The sequence below is a fragment of the Sturnus vulgaris genome, chromosome 1 (assembly GCF_052056855.1).
Source record: "Sturnus vulgaris isolate bStuVul1 chromosome 1, bStuVul1.hap1, whole genome shotgun sequence".
In the NCBI taxonomy this organism is placed as follows: domain Eukaryota; kingdom Metazoa; phylum Chordata; class Aves; order Passeriformes; family Sturnidae; genus Sturnus; species Sturnus vulgaris.
In genome coordinates, this window is record NC_142243.1 from 75,996,613 (window position 1) to 76,011,461 (window position 14,849).

Genomic DNA, 14,849 nt, shown 5'->3' on the forward strand with positions numbered 1-14,849 from the left:
GAAGTTTTAAAAAGAAATGCTTAGTGTTAAGGAGCAAGAGGGGTGTGGTAATCTTGCTCCTTCACTCCAACTTCAGATGGTCACAACTGAGAGCTGATATTCTTGACCCACTTGTCTCTACCTATGGATCCCTCTCCCCAGACAGAATTAGGATCCCACTAGACATGAGAATCTCATGGCGTGACTGTTCCCAAGAGGCTTCTTTACACCAATGCAACATCTCATCCCAATTACAAAATATATATATTTCAGCCAATTTGTCTTGTGGAGCATTTTACTAAAAGATCAATTTTCACTATGAACATTTTCAAATTTCTTGAACAATAGAAATATACTTAATTGAACACTTTAGTGATCCAATCTAGTTGTTTTTTTATAACTTGCTTTTTTTTTTTTTTTAATTTTTTGAGTGGGACTACAAAGGTAGAATATCAGGCAGGAAGACTAGTATCAAACTAGAATCTCAGTGTGATTTGTAAATAAGAAAGGACTTTGAAGAATATTTGAGATGAATCTTTCTTCATGGCCTCCAATTTTAAAAGGATGCTTTATAAGCACTTCTTTTCATAATTCTTTTCATGGCAATATTGATTTTAAAAATTATTTTACACCTGGAAATCAAGAAGCACACTGGAACAGTTTTCTATAAAACTTTCAATAAGGTAGAGACCTCACTGGGAATCTGTGCAAGGTCTATCATGATGTGTAGAATGACCAAGCCAGAGAGTGATGGGGTCATCTTTGTAACAGAACAGTAACAATAAATTCATTTAAAAAAAAACAAATCAGAGACAGTCAAGCAATCAAAAATAAGTTGCCTAGTGCAAAGAAAACTCAGACTTTCTTTGAGTGAAATGTATTCTCATTGCACCAGCATAACCCTATTGAAACCAGTGAGCCTCCATTATGGTACTAAAGAGCAGAGTAACAGAGACATGCTATGTTGTAAAAGATTTTTACATCTTTCTTTGAAATAATGACATGGGTCATTGTCCCAGACACCAGTCTGTCCTTACATAGTAAATCCTGGATGTTTAAGATAGATGGGTTGTAATTAGAATTAAAACATGACCTACGGGGAAAGATATTTCCCCACCTAAATCACATTGTTTTCATTGCTGTACTGGTGTAAATGGTATTTTTATGTATGTGTCCAGAAGACAGCTCATCTGCAATATTTCTTCTCTGCTGCTGAAATATTAGCATTAAAAAAGCAGTATTTTACAAAAGTCATATAAACACAGTGCTTCCAACACAATCAATTTTGTTGGAATTATTTTACACCATCCTTCATCCTTGAAATTATATCCCTTCCTTTGTGGAATGTTTGAAAAGTTAAAAACTTCTGAACTTATTTGAAGTAAGATTTAACAATACATTAACTGGTAAAAATCAAAGTACTTCTTTTTCTCCCCAAGCCCAGAAGAATTAATTTTGTTGCTACTAAAGAAGAACAGGCACCCAACTTTTGAACAGAAACTGAACCTAATATTTCTGAAAACTCTGACTGCAATTAGCTTCTTGTAAGAGCCATCTTTCAAGCAGTCTTTTTCTGCCTCTGAACTCCAAAAGCTGCTCATGAGATCCAGCAAAATTAGGATATTAATAGAGAGCCATTTATCAAGCTCGATGGGTTTGTTAGAGGCACACTTGTCTAGTTAACCAACACTGCCAGGGTACCTTTTAAAGCAGACAATACTGTTAAGGGCAGCCTTATTATTTCTGCTCCAGGTTTTTCACAACAGTGTCTGTCCAGCAGTGGAAGGAATGCTGCCCTAGGAACTGGTGCTCAGACAGAAAGGGAGCCCTCCTTGGCTACGGGGTGGTGTGGCAGCCTCATCCCAGGATGCTGAGATGTCCAAAGGGATTCCTGGCACAGCGGGATATATGTCTGCACCCCTCAGTGCTGTGCATGTGGAATCACTGGTAGGTGTCCAAGGCAAAGAGGGCTGCTGCCCTCCTGATCCCAGGGACTGCAGCCCATTTCTCAGAAACTTTGGCCCAGGCTGAAAACAAAAAAATGGCTGGTGAATGGCAAATTCATGATATGGGACTGGGTACCAGGGGCTGACTCCAGCGTTTGGTTTTTCTCTTGCTTTTCTCCTTGACAGCCCACACTGTTCTCTGGGCTTGTTTTATCTTCACTCTGCCTTGTGTTCAACAGAATTTTGGTTTTTGAGATATATTCTCTTCAAGTAAAAATAGCAATTTTTTTCCCCACCAGAAACATATGAACTTCGACCTTTTCCAGGAAAAGATTTCTCAGATCAGGGCTCTTTCTTGGCACTTTGAGACACAAGTTACAATCTTGACCTCTTCATTACTAAGTGTGATTGCTCTGACAGGTCTTTTGTTTGAGCATTTCCTAAAGGCTTTGGTTTCCCTGTAAAACATGACGATTTTGAAATCTAAGCTTTGACAAAACAGAATTGTGATCTCCCAGACCTGGTATTTGGACTGCAAGCACTGTGATGGAGCACTGTGCCCCTCATGTTTGTACTGCAGGGGGATCTGCATATTACCTGGCACCTGCAGGCACCTCTAAACCATAAATTATAAATAATAATAATAGAATTTTTACCTTTGTCTGGTGATTCAGTCTCAGAAACCTAAACCTGGTGTATTTCCTCAAGCACTCAAATCCACTGTGTGGACAAAAGCTACAAAATCTCTGTTGCATCAGCAGATTCGAAGCTAAACTCAAACATTGCTCTTACATAGGCATATAATGCCATCAGATTGTGAATCTTTGGCTTTGGCAATAGAGTGTCCAACAGTGGCAGAAGTTGTGCTAAGGCTGGACACTTATCCCATCCCATCTCTGCCTCCTTTCTCACTCACTTGGCTGTGCTGGCAGCACTCATTTATTGGCATCAGTACTGCACAAGTTCCAGATAAAGGAGCACCATTTTCCACAGTCCTATTCCTTAAACATTTATTGGCACATCTGTGATTTTTTCTAGTTCCAGAGTTTTACATAAGACAGGAACATTGAGGTTATCTGATCAACTGATGTTGACAATACCCCACACATGGCAGAGGACATGAGGATAAAACACTTTAAACATTGTGAATGCTGTGTCTTCCCCCTTCCCCTTTTTATCTCCTCTAAACATTACTGGAGAAGAATGTACTGCAAAGTCATAAATAAAGTATACTTGTCAGAAGCTATGATCTTAAAATATTCTAACGGTTTGTTTGTGTTCTCTCCATAAATTGTTTATTGGTCAATATGGACAGAATTTGCAAATGCATCCTCCTTTGCAGTTCCCTGATATTATCTCCATTCTAAATACTTTCATGTAGTATTAGGCTTCCAAAAATCCCCACCTTCTACCCTTCTTTCATTGATGAGAAATTTTCTAATGCTGAACATTCAATTATGCAGCATTATGTTACCCTGTGTTTCTTATCCTTAAGGAGATGGTGAGCATTAAAGGACTGTATGATTTTTAAAGTTACTATCAGAGTTATGTAGTTGGGGTGATGCTTTTTGAGTGGTCTCTATCTACACATTAAAGCAATTAAAAAAAGAAAAATTTTCTGTGTAGAAAATAAGTTTCTAATTTATATTTTTATTTCTCTGTGTCATGTGAATATTCTTCAAGTAAGAGGCCAACACTGTGAAGTGGTACCCTGGTGAGTAAAATATTATAGAAAGAAGTTTATCAAGGCAGTGATTTCAGTGTCTGAAAAGCCCATGAGCATACAGAAAAGGAAAGATCTCTTTAGCCAGAGAAGACACCAATCTTTAACACAGAAAACAGACATTCTTCTAACTCTCCTGGAGCCCTGCAAAGCAGGGTGGTCTTCCAATAAAACAATCATCCTCCATAGGGTGATATTTTAAAGCAGAAGTTAAGTGGTTCAGTCCCTTCTAGATAGTTCCTAAAGAGGAAAAAAAAGACCAGTGGACTTAAAAATGCTTTTAAATGCATGTAATGGTTGATCGATTGGCTATTTACAGCTAGTAAGTCAAATCTGTTATGACATTTGGTAATTGCCTCTTCAGTAAATAACTCCATAAGTTCCCAGAGAAAAGAAGGCAATTTATCTCAGAATAAAAAGAGTTTTGGTCCACCAACCCTTGAAGACAATTTGGTAGGTAACTGTAACTATATGGGGAATTTGGATGCTCAGGGATCATTAAAAATAATGGGAACTTAAGTGTCCAGATCCTACAGCAGTTTCAAAACTCTTAGCCATGCTCTCCTGGGACAACTCTTTTTTGCCCACTGCAAAGGCATTAACACTTAAACACTTAGAAAAGAAAGAGAACAAACTGCATAAAACACCAGTGTCAGCTGGTTATCTATGAGATTTTACTGATGTTTTACTAAATTGACACAATGAAGAAGAAAACAGAACATCTTATGATTTATTTTTGATACTGCAATTACTGACCTTTCAACAAAACAAAGACATCATAGCCAAAGGGTTCATTGGCAACAGGCAACAGGATTAAAGTGACAACAGATTTTAATGAGAATGCATTTTTTGAGGCTAGAAATTTGTAGTAAAAAATTAGCACCTACCTGCCACACAAGCATATATGTTTGCTCTGCATAAACACCTGTACAGTGTAGTAGGGGATTACAGAGGTAATGCAATGGAGCTGTTTCTCTCAAGGGTGAGAAGCAAATGAGGTGGAGATAGCAAGCAGTAGTAGGGAAAAGTTATTAGCTATACTGGGTATCACTGCTGTTAGCCACGGTTGATTCATTGCCTCACTAACAGTCGCCTATTTAGCAGGCTGTAATACAAATGAGTCTTTAATGGGAGCCCCTTCTCTTGAGCAGAGCAGCAGGACAGCAAACGGGGGCACTTGAAGAGCTACATGGGCCAAACAGGCAAGGAAAACAGACAGGCAGAGACTGACAGCTCAGTGTTGAGCTGCTCTCTTTTCTCTCTCTCTCTCCTTTGCTTCCATTATCACTTCTACACATTTGAATCTAGCATCCACTTCCTTTGTCCTCCATGCTGAGATGTCCCCTGGGCATGAGACAGGAGCCCACCTGGAAGCGTGGATCCTCAATCACAGTGTATTTAACACAGTCCCTTTAGCAGCACCACAGAGCTCACCCTCATGAGGATTAGACCTTTCCCAAGTCTATACTACACACACACAAAAAAAAGAAAGTTTAGCCATAGTTCAGACCAACATTTCTATACAATGGTTACGTTTTGTATATAGCCCTAATATCTACAACACATTTCTGGCAGACACCTTTCTCTTGGCATATTGATGAGCTACAACCTGAAACCACAAGCAAATCTAGGAATATGACTTTTTTAACAAACCCTCCCCTCCCCCCCATACTCTTTACTCACCCTAGAGACTTTTTGTGGGATCCAGATGCTGTTATTCCAATCTCTATCTGCTACCGCAAACTCCTCTGCTTTCTGCCATGCTTATTTACAACCCTGGGGAACAGTTATTTGCCTTCTTTTTGTATTAGTTTCTTTCCAAACCAGATCCAAATTCTATACTTGCCACCTATCAGATCTGTCCTTTTTTGTCTCTGTTACTCTATGAAGATATTTGTCATTTCTTTCTGTCTGCCTCACTATACAAATCCTGTTTTTTGCCCTCCTGCAGCTTCTTTCTCTGTTCAGTCTCCTCAAGGTTTTGTTGCTATTATCATCATTTTCTCTCAGCATGCTCTCTGTCCTCTTGAAGGCTGGTTTGACAGATCCTCTCTTGTCATCTGCTTGAAGGCTGATTTCAGCTCTTCCTTGCAGCACTGTGCCTATGTGCCTCCTCCGCTACAAGTGTTTAAAATGTGGAGCTTGTTCTACCAGAGCTGCTCCTTGTGGCCCTTCCTCCCGAGGAGAGACTCCAAGGCAGAAGGTGTACAGGGCTGTGGGCCACAGAGCTGGTCTGATAATGCCAATAGCTGACTGCTGCCTTTCCAACGGGCCTGGCAGCCCTTCCCCTTGTCATTATCAAGGACGTGCACCAGCCATTTGACAGGATCTCCTCTGGGTGTCTGTGGGGTGCCCAGAAAAGATGGTGTTTAACCTTGCTATTCGAATAAATTTACCAGCTTGTGCTCACTCTTCATGCATTCTTTGCATGGAGACTGTCCATTTCCATATCACTTTCTGAAGGAGACAGAGCAGCAGCTCCTCTCAGGAGGTATGGTAGTTGTTTGCTGCATGCAGCCCTCCTCTGACATTGAAAGAAAGTGAGTGTCCAATTAAAACACATAGGCACCACTGATACACAGTCTTCCCATACTCCCCTTTTTCTGTCCTTCATAGGTTCTTCACAAGGCCTTCAGATTTTCTCTTTATTTCTCCACTCTCTTCCTTAAAAACATCTTTTTGCTCTGAAGCCTTAATATATTACACCTGCAGGTCAAGTAATACATAATATTTACTTTAATGATTAATATCCTCTAGATTATGCATGGATTGGAGGATGCTTGGGGCAAAACTTCAAATTTTATTTGAAGGGAAATGCTTCTCTTCATTAAGGAAGCTCCCCTTTCCAGAAGTCATTCTTCTAGTTCACACAGAAAGTCACCAGAAGTTCACCTCTTTAAGCCTGTCTCTCCTCTTCAAAAGTATCTTAAAATTAAAAAAATACACTAATTTCAGCAATGGGCTAAGCACATAGAAGGTACTCCATAATCTAGTGAAGTACCTATATTATTCTTTAGAGATTTGCCAACTAGCAATCTACTACTGCTATTTTAATTTATGTTACATCGTGATTGCAATTCTAAATTAAACTCATACAGGCAAGAAAATTTATAGTTAAGCCTTTCTGTCAATCCTTAACTTTCTTCGCAGTAACAAAGTGACATATTGCAAGGGCTCTCGACTGTGTCTCACAATACCTAGGCATGTACAAAGGTTAATTACTGTATTGGATTTGAGTGACAAGGTTTTGCTGTGGGGGGGGGGAGGGGGGGTTTATGTGGTTTTATGTGAGAGCTGACAGAAGCTTCATCCATGTCCATTACAGCCAATGTCCACTGGCACCAGGATGGACCCACTGCTGGCCAAGGCTGAGCCCAGCAGCAACGATGGCACCACCTCTGGGGTAATTTATTTAAGAAGGTGAGGGAGGAGAGAGGAGTAAGAATATGTGAGAGAAACAGCCCTGCAGATATCAAGGTCTATGAAGAAGGAAGGGAAGGAGGTGCTCCAGACACTGGAGCAGAGATTCCCCTGCAGCCCCTGGTGAAGACCACGATGAAGGGGTTGTGCCCCTGCAGTCCATGGAAGACCCCAAGGAAGCAAGTGGATGCCCAAAGGTGGCTGTGACCCCCATGGGAAGCCTGTGTTGTAGCAGGCTCCTGGCAGGACCTGCAGATGGATGTAGAGAGCCCATGGTGAAGGTAACCTGTGCTGGGAGGATTTGTGATCGATCCTGCAGGGGACCCACGCTGGAGCACTTCATGAAGAACTGCAGCCTGTGGGAAGGACCCACACTGGAGGAGTTTGTGGAGAACTGAGTCCTGGGGGAGGGACTCCATGTTAGATTAGGGGAAGAGTGCTAGGAGTCCTTCCCATGAGGAGGGAGAAGCAGTGACAGTGTATGATCAACTGACTTCAGTCCCAATTCCCTGTCACCCTGTTCCATGGGGAGGCAGAGAAACTGGGGATGAAGTTGAGTCTGGGGAGAAGAGCTGTGTAATAAATTAAATTGATTTCCTCAAGCAGAGTCTGTTTTGCTGGTAACAGTAATTGGTGAGGAATATCTCCTGTCTTCAACTTGATCTGTATTCTCATTATATTTTATCTCCCCTGTTAAGCTGAGGGAAGGGATAGAGTAGCTTTGGTGGGCACTGGGGTCCAGCCAGGGTCAACACACTCCAGTTGCACAGGCTCCTTTTTAACCTTTGATTTTCTAAAAGGAATCATGTAGAAGAACTCACCCCAATGTGGTCTCTTTCTGAAAACTCTCAGCACCTCTTGGGTTAGGCTGTTGGGCACTGCATAGCTCAACAGGGCAAACCCTACACCTTTCTGTGAGTGCTTGTTCCATTGGGCATCTGCACAGAGCAGGAAGGGCATCAGTCCTTCTGAAAAAAGTAAAATAATTTACAGAAAGGCCTTACTGAGAAACAAACTCACATGTTTTCCCCAGGGCCCCCATGGCAGCCCTAGCCAGCCCTATTTGTTCCCTCTTTGGTGAAGACATGAGCTAATGGCATGGGCACACAAGAGCATCCCAATGCTGTCACTGCTAGGAAAACAGAAGATGACACAGATGGCATAAAGGAGAAAAACCAAGAGGAAATTCAGAAGGCAGCCCTATTATCCAAATACCTCAATGTTTCACTGGTTCCAGCTTAAGCTGGGACTGGTTCTTGTTTGGGAGATCAATCCCTGAATGCTCAGGTTTTTGAAGCACCATCACAAACACTTTTAACATACAGAATGCATTTAGTAGTGTATTTATTTAGTAGTGAATTTATTTCTTAGCATATGAATTATACTTATGCTTTTCAAAGCAAAAGGAGTAGTTTAAAAATTGGAACTGCCTGTGACTGCATGAAGTGCTCCTTTCATCCATTCATTCTGTAAATGAGGACCCGAATCAACTCCTTCACAACAGTTACGGTTTCTCAAGTCTGCAAACACTTTTCAGATGTGGGCTCTATCTTTTGGAATGCCATCAAGACATGCTTGCTAGTGTTGTAGCTGGTGAATTTTAAGTGTTTAGCTTTCAGATTAAATGTATGTAACTATGTTAAAAATTCCTCTGGAAAAAGTAGGTCTTATACATGCATTGCTGTCAGTTTTCACAGTTCTATCCTTTTTTTAATTACCCAAGGCATTCTGATTACAGAGCTACAAAGTAATCTATTTAAAGCTGGATTTTACAGTGATCTAATGGGCACAAAAACCATATGGAATTAGAAAACATTTGCTTCTCTTCCCCTTCTTCTTATATTGCCAAATATGTTTAAATCAAACTTGTTTTAAAAACAAATATTCCCAGGGTAAGGACTTTCATATCAACTTCTGATTGTTTCTGTTGAATTAGAAACCTCTGGCAATTTTTTTCCTACTGAAATGTAAATGATGACATATCGTTAACTAGCAGCATTACACCACTAAAATACTAGGATGTGTCTTGCTTGCCTCAGACTTCCCTTTCCTTAAGTGCAATGCCTTAGAGGCAGCAGTGTTTAAATGGTACAAAGTACTCTACTAGCACCAGGCTGAATCTTTATTTAGGAGAACAAGCTTCACATTCTTCCCTGCTAACACAGTATATGGGCATGTTCAGCCCCTCCATAAAACACACTCATACACTATTACTGTCTAACCCAAGGTACAGCACTGACATGACAGATTCATGTTCCCAGCTGTGACATAAGGGCTCTTTGACAATACCACAGTGAAAGCCCTATTAAGAAAACATGTGCCGGACAGTGCATCTGATGCAGTTAAATGCTATAAAAGATTTTCCAGGTGTTAATGAGCTGCACGAGTAGAATGAAAATGAGGGAGATCCGTGCACTTGGAGATTCTCAAGGAGCAGGACTCAGGCTCTCAGAGAGATGGACAAACAGTGCTTTATGAGCATCACTGGCCACGCTCTGCACCTGACCACATGAGGTGATGAGCGACCCCAACTATTCACTGCGGGAACTGTTCATTGAGGATCATTTGCATGGGAAAAGACAGACTTTCATGTCTTCCTGCAGTTTACTACATCCTTTTTACTTTGCTCTAATTCGGAAAAAGCACTAGTTATTTTCCCCCTTTTAAGTACTTTTATTTTTGTTCTAAAGAGAAGGAAAACATTATGCCTGTTGCTTCTTGTTTCTAGTTTTACGAGGGATTCAGCTTGACCCAGTATAGCTAAGAAATTGTCATTTAGTTCATGTTAAAATATCACAAAGAGTTTATGTTTTAAAGGACAGACATACAGTCTGTTGCACACTTTGAAACAGCAGTGGTTGAAATTTTTCAAGGCAATGTTGAAGTCTAATATATAATCCTTTAAGATATGTATAAAATCCTATGTATGGGCTGCCCTGAGAATTTCAACCACTGATACTTCAGAGTATGTGCATATGCTATTTTGTACAACAGCCACCTACAGGAGAATTGTTTATTCATATAATCTGTTGACTTGATAGAGGACTGTTTAATTTCTTTAGTAGATGTGAATTTTATGGTTATTGTCCTTGAGGAGATAAGTTTTGTTTTATCTACATATGACAGGTACAGTGACGGAAGTCTACAATGCAGATTTTCCATGCTGTTGTGACCACAATCTCAGTCTTAATCCTGGCATACAACTATATCTAGGAAAAGAAAAAGATCATTTTGTCGCCATGCTAATTTCAGCCTGATTTTCTGAAAAGGGGAAGCTCCCAGTAATATGAGCACCAATGGAGTGTCTCCTCTCAGAAGTTAATTTAGAACCACCCATTTTATTTCCCACAGAAAAGTCAGTACTATTTTATATTTCATTTCCAACCTAATATCCCAAGTTGTCTACCCACTCTTCCCTCGCCCCAACAGAGTTACTTAAATTAACTTGGAACACTAAATTTTCTTAAAGGCGTAAGAAGACTAGGTGGAGAGAATAAGCAAAGCAGTGTAATAACACATTGACACAGATTCTTGAAATTCATGTCTTAAGGGTTAAATTCCTCTGGCTTGCCAGGTGTTCTGTGCAAATGCTGCATTTGTACACTGTAGTATCTGACCATTTAACCATATGTCAAACAATCTTTGCTATGACAACCAGATGTAGACATTGCCATGGAATGAAATTATCATTTTATTAATTACCCTTTAATTAGTTGATACAGGAGAGAACATGCAGTAATTTAGTCATAATTGGCCTGACTGAGACTCAATACTTAAAGGGATGGAATCTGTTTGTGAGGCTACTTGTTATGAATAACAATTATGTCTGTGACAATGCAATTTTATTATGAAGCTGTATTATGCATTTCAAATAGCATAAGTTAGTATTAAGGATAGGTATAAGATAGTATCCAGGATTCTAGCTACAATTTGCTGGCAAATATTTTCCTTGAATAAAAGTGTATAATCCTCTGTGTATTTTGCTACACGCTGAAACAATGTAAGAAAGATCCTTACCAAACTCATTGTGATGACCAAAGTGTGTTTTCAATGCATTTTATATAGAAATGAGGAGCCAGTTGGACTTCAGACTCTTCTCAAAATCTTTTTAGCAATCTTCAAATTATTCTAGACTTTAACATGGTACTTGTGCAAGGGGTACACCATGCAAATTTTCTGAAACACTTTTTTTGACAAACACTGTAATCAGAAACTTGAGCAGAGTCTCTTATGCGATCACTTGTCACCACACTTTTTGGATTTTTGTAAGAAAGCGGAACATCCCTAGATTTCTTGGACTACATAGGTACAAATAAAGTTAGCAGTATCCCCCTCTAGACTGTATCAACAGGAAAATGTCTTGAAGACATTCTTTCAGCACAGACTGCTGTTAAATCAGGAATACTCTTCACAGACTGAGTATTGAGTATCACTGTAGTATCACTGTATCATTGAGTAGCACTGTAGAGCACATCAAACAGCTTAATAAAAATGCTTGTAAAGTGGATCTTAACATTGGCCCCTACATACCCAGTTGTTAAGAGATGTTTTTGCCATTCTGGAGCCATCATTCTGTCCTTGCTCTTCTAAACTCTATGACCTGAGAGAAGACTGCAGTGTTTTATATTAGTTTTGTACTTTTAGCTGGACAACATGCCTCATGTTTTCGCCTCTTGTCTTTCCACAAAAATCTCAGAAAGTGGAGGTCAAAACCTTCAGCAAATGCAGCTTCAACAAAAGATAACAAAATGATTCACTTTTCAGGGCCGAATTAAAGCTCCCTCCTTCTGTTTTTTCTGATGATGGGTAGCTCCTAGTTTTCTGCATGTGCAGTGACAGAAATTATACTTAACTGAATGACTTTTAAAACCTCGCCCAATTACAGCATGTTTATTTTTTTCTTTGTGATGGATGTGCAGGCTACATAGATGTCTCCAAGCCAAATGAATGTTTCATGTAACTGTTCTAAGGCCAAGGAAGTTATACAAATGGTAAGTCTGTTTCCTTTACAATTAGACTTGGAGAAATCCTTCTACCTTGCTTAAATGACTATGGACTGCTTTCAAAGTTGGTTTTTCTTTTCCTTTTTAAACACAACATCCTTCCATCCTTTCTGATGGTTAATTCACTATTATGCTTCTTTAGCACAAATGTGTACATATATATGTGTGTATGTGTAAAAACATGCCATGGAAAGCAAAATACCTTTTGCCTAGGGTGCCATTTTCCAGTTAATATCAGTAAGTCATATTCTGTTGCTTATAAGTGCATCTTGCTCAACAACTTATCACCACCTCCAGTACAAACACTTGCAGGTTGTATCTCCCTGCTGTGTCACAGGGAATAGCTAACACAGTGTAACAAGAGATCATTTCATTAGATTACCATGAAAGCATCACCGCTGCAAGGAACTTGAGCTGAACAGGGACACAATCACAGTGTTAAAAACTCGAAACAGTTTACCATTAAAGCCTTGTGTGACTGCTTGAGAAATGTCTTAGAGCAGCACAAAAGCTGGCACCATTAGCTTTCATTCCTGCTGAGTTGGCAATAAAGTGCACACATAAGTAAAATGCATTAATTGGTATTAGTCAATCTAGTTAAGATGTTCATTCTCCAGGCATCTTCAGATTTCATTTCCATAAAATAGGATTTCTTTAAGTCTCATAATTTGATTTTGTCCAGCCCAAAATGATATTGACACAGTGGCGGCAAAAGCACAATTACACCCTAGCTTTACAAAGGTGCAGTCTATCTAAATAGACTGGGACCCACGTGCTCCCAGTCTCTCTCTCTCTCTCACACACACAGAGAAAAAAAGCAACCCACATAAAAAAAACCCAGCGGATGAGGAAAAAGTGATGCATTTTCCTATCATTTTCCTATTGCTATTTTTCCTCCCTTTCCCCCGTATTTTTCCTACTGTGCACTACTGATTACTGCACTTTAAGATCAGAATGAACAATTAACTGCCTAATTATTCCAGTCACACCAAGCCACAATGAAATCTTTATTCAGTGTTTACAGCAATCTTTGGCAGAGACTGTCTTGCTGTTTTTAAACCAAGAAGAACTGCTCCCTTTGGCTCCCTTCAGCATCAGCTGCCTGGGTTTCAGAGCTGGATGCCAATAATCAGCCTCCTTTTTCTCTTCCAAAGTGGCTATTTTTTTTTTAAAGGGTGAAAAGACCTATTCTCATCAACTCCCCATATATTCTGCCTGATTTATGTCCCAGCCACTGGGTCTCTTCCTTCCGTATCTTTTACCATTTGTGTCCGCCCGCACCCCCTCCGCGCCGCTCCCGCAGTGCCCGCCGAGCCCCGGAGCCCCCCGGACTCCCCCGGACCCCCGGGAGCCCCCGGACACCCCCGGACAGGGGGGCGCTTCTTCCTCGGGAGCCTCGGCGAGGGGGCGGGAGGAAGGGGGGGATAATTTCCAGCTCCGGCTGTATAGCATCCACACACATCCACACACGCACACCTTCTCCCATAGTTTTTTTCTCGTTCTGTCGAAATCCCAGAGGAGGCTCCCCTGCCCGGGAAAGTTGGAGGGAGCCGCTCCATGCCCCGGGCGGCTCTTTGTGCCCCCTGTCCGTCTGTCCGAGCTGCTCCCCTCTCCCGTAGGGCAGCCGCGCCGCCGGGACGCTCCGATCCCCGCTCCGCCCGGCTCTGCCCTGTCCGACCGCCGCGGCAGAGCGCCTGCGGAGCGGGGGGAGCCTTGTCTCAGCCAAACTCCAGAGCGACCCGGGGTGGGCTCGCTCCCTTCCTCACCGCCTCCTCCTCGCCCTCTGACTGCGGCTGGACAGCCCGGAGGTCGGGGAAAGATGAAAAAAAAAATAATAGGAGGAACAACAAAGATTAAGAGAATACTAAAACCTTAAGGAGAAAAAAAGAAGAAAAAGTAAAGAAGAGGAAAAAAAAAAAAGAAGAAAAAAGGAAAGGGAAAAAATAAGAAATAAAGAAAGGAAACAAAAATAAAGAAAATGAGAAAATAAAAAGGAGAGGGAGAAAGAGGGGAGGAAAGGAAAGAAGCAGAAGAAAAAGTCCGCGAAGGAGAGGTCGGGTTACCTTGCAGTGTGGAGGAGCTCCCGACTGCCTTCCTGGCGACGGGACTTCCCTGCCCCGCCGGTGCGCCGCTCACATCCCCGCGCCCCCCGTTCCGCTGCCGCGGAGGGAGCTGCGCCCGCTCCGCTCTCCGGCTGCGGAGAGAGGCTCGGGCTGGGGGGGCTGCGCGGCCGCAGGCGGAGGCGGAGGAGGAGGAGGAGGAGGAAGGAGCCCCGCGGCCGCCCCGCTGCCCGGAGCTGCCCGCGGGAAGTGGCCGGCGCTGCCCCTGGCTCGGCTGCCCGCGGATGTCGCGGCGGGTCTGGCGCTGCCGCGGGGACCTGCGGGAGGCGATTGGAGCCGGGAGCTGCGCCCTCCTGCGCCGCCCCCGCCCTCCTTCCCGGGGAACCCCCCGCCCCAGCTGCGCCCCCGGGCTCCACGCAGCCCCCCGGCTACGGGAGAGCAACCGCGGGTCTCCCCTCCGCAGGGCTGGTCACAGCTCGGGAGGATTCCGAAACGCACCACATGGGCTGCCAGAGGACGGGCTGCTGAGGCAGACCAAAAGTCACACCGGAGAGGCGAACCGGTGTGTAAATTTATTTAATCAATAAAAGGGTACGAAGATGAAAGCTGAATTTCTTTGGAGGGCTCGATTTTAGTTAATACACATGCTGAGACTAATGTCAGAGCTACTTTTATGAGGACAAACAGTAGAGTTTCCTAGAGGGTTTGTGTAAGACTT

The 14,849-nt window shown here is 42.2% G+C and overlaps 1 protein-coding gene across 1 annotated transcript in view; it reads right to left on the minus strand.

The window, feature by feature from the left end:
• The window catches only part of CDH20 (cadherin 20), a 118,321-nt gene extending 104,040 nt beyond the window's left edge, over nt 1–14,281 (minus strand). Inside the window, exon 1 of the mRNA XM_088170498.1 lies at nt 14,135–14,281. The gene's annotated coding sequence lies outside the window, so the exon portion shown is untranslated. The remainder of the gene's footprint in view (nt 1–14,134) is intronic.
• Between the last annotated feature and the right edge of the window lie 568 nt (nt 14,282–14,849).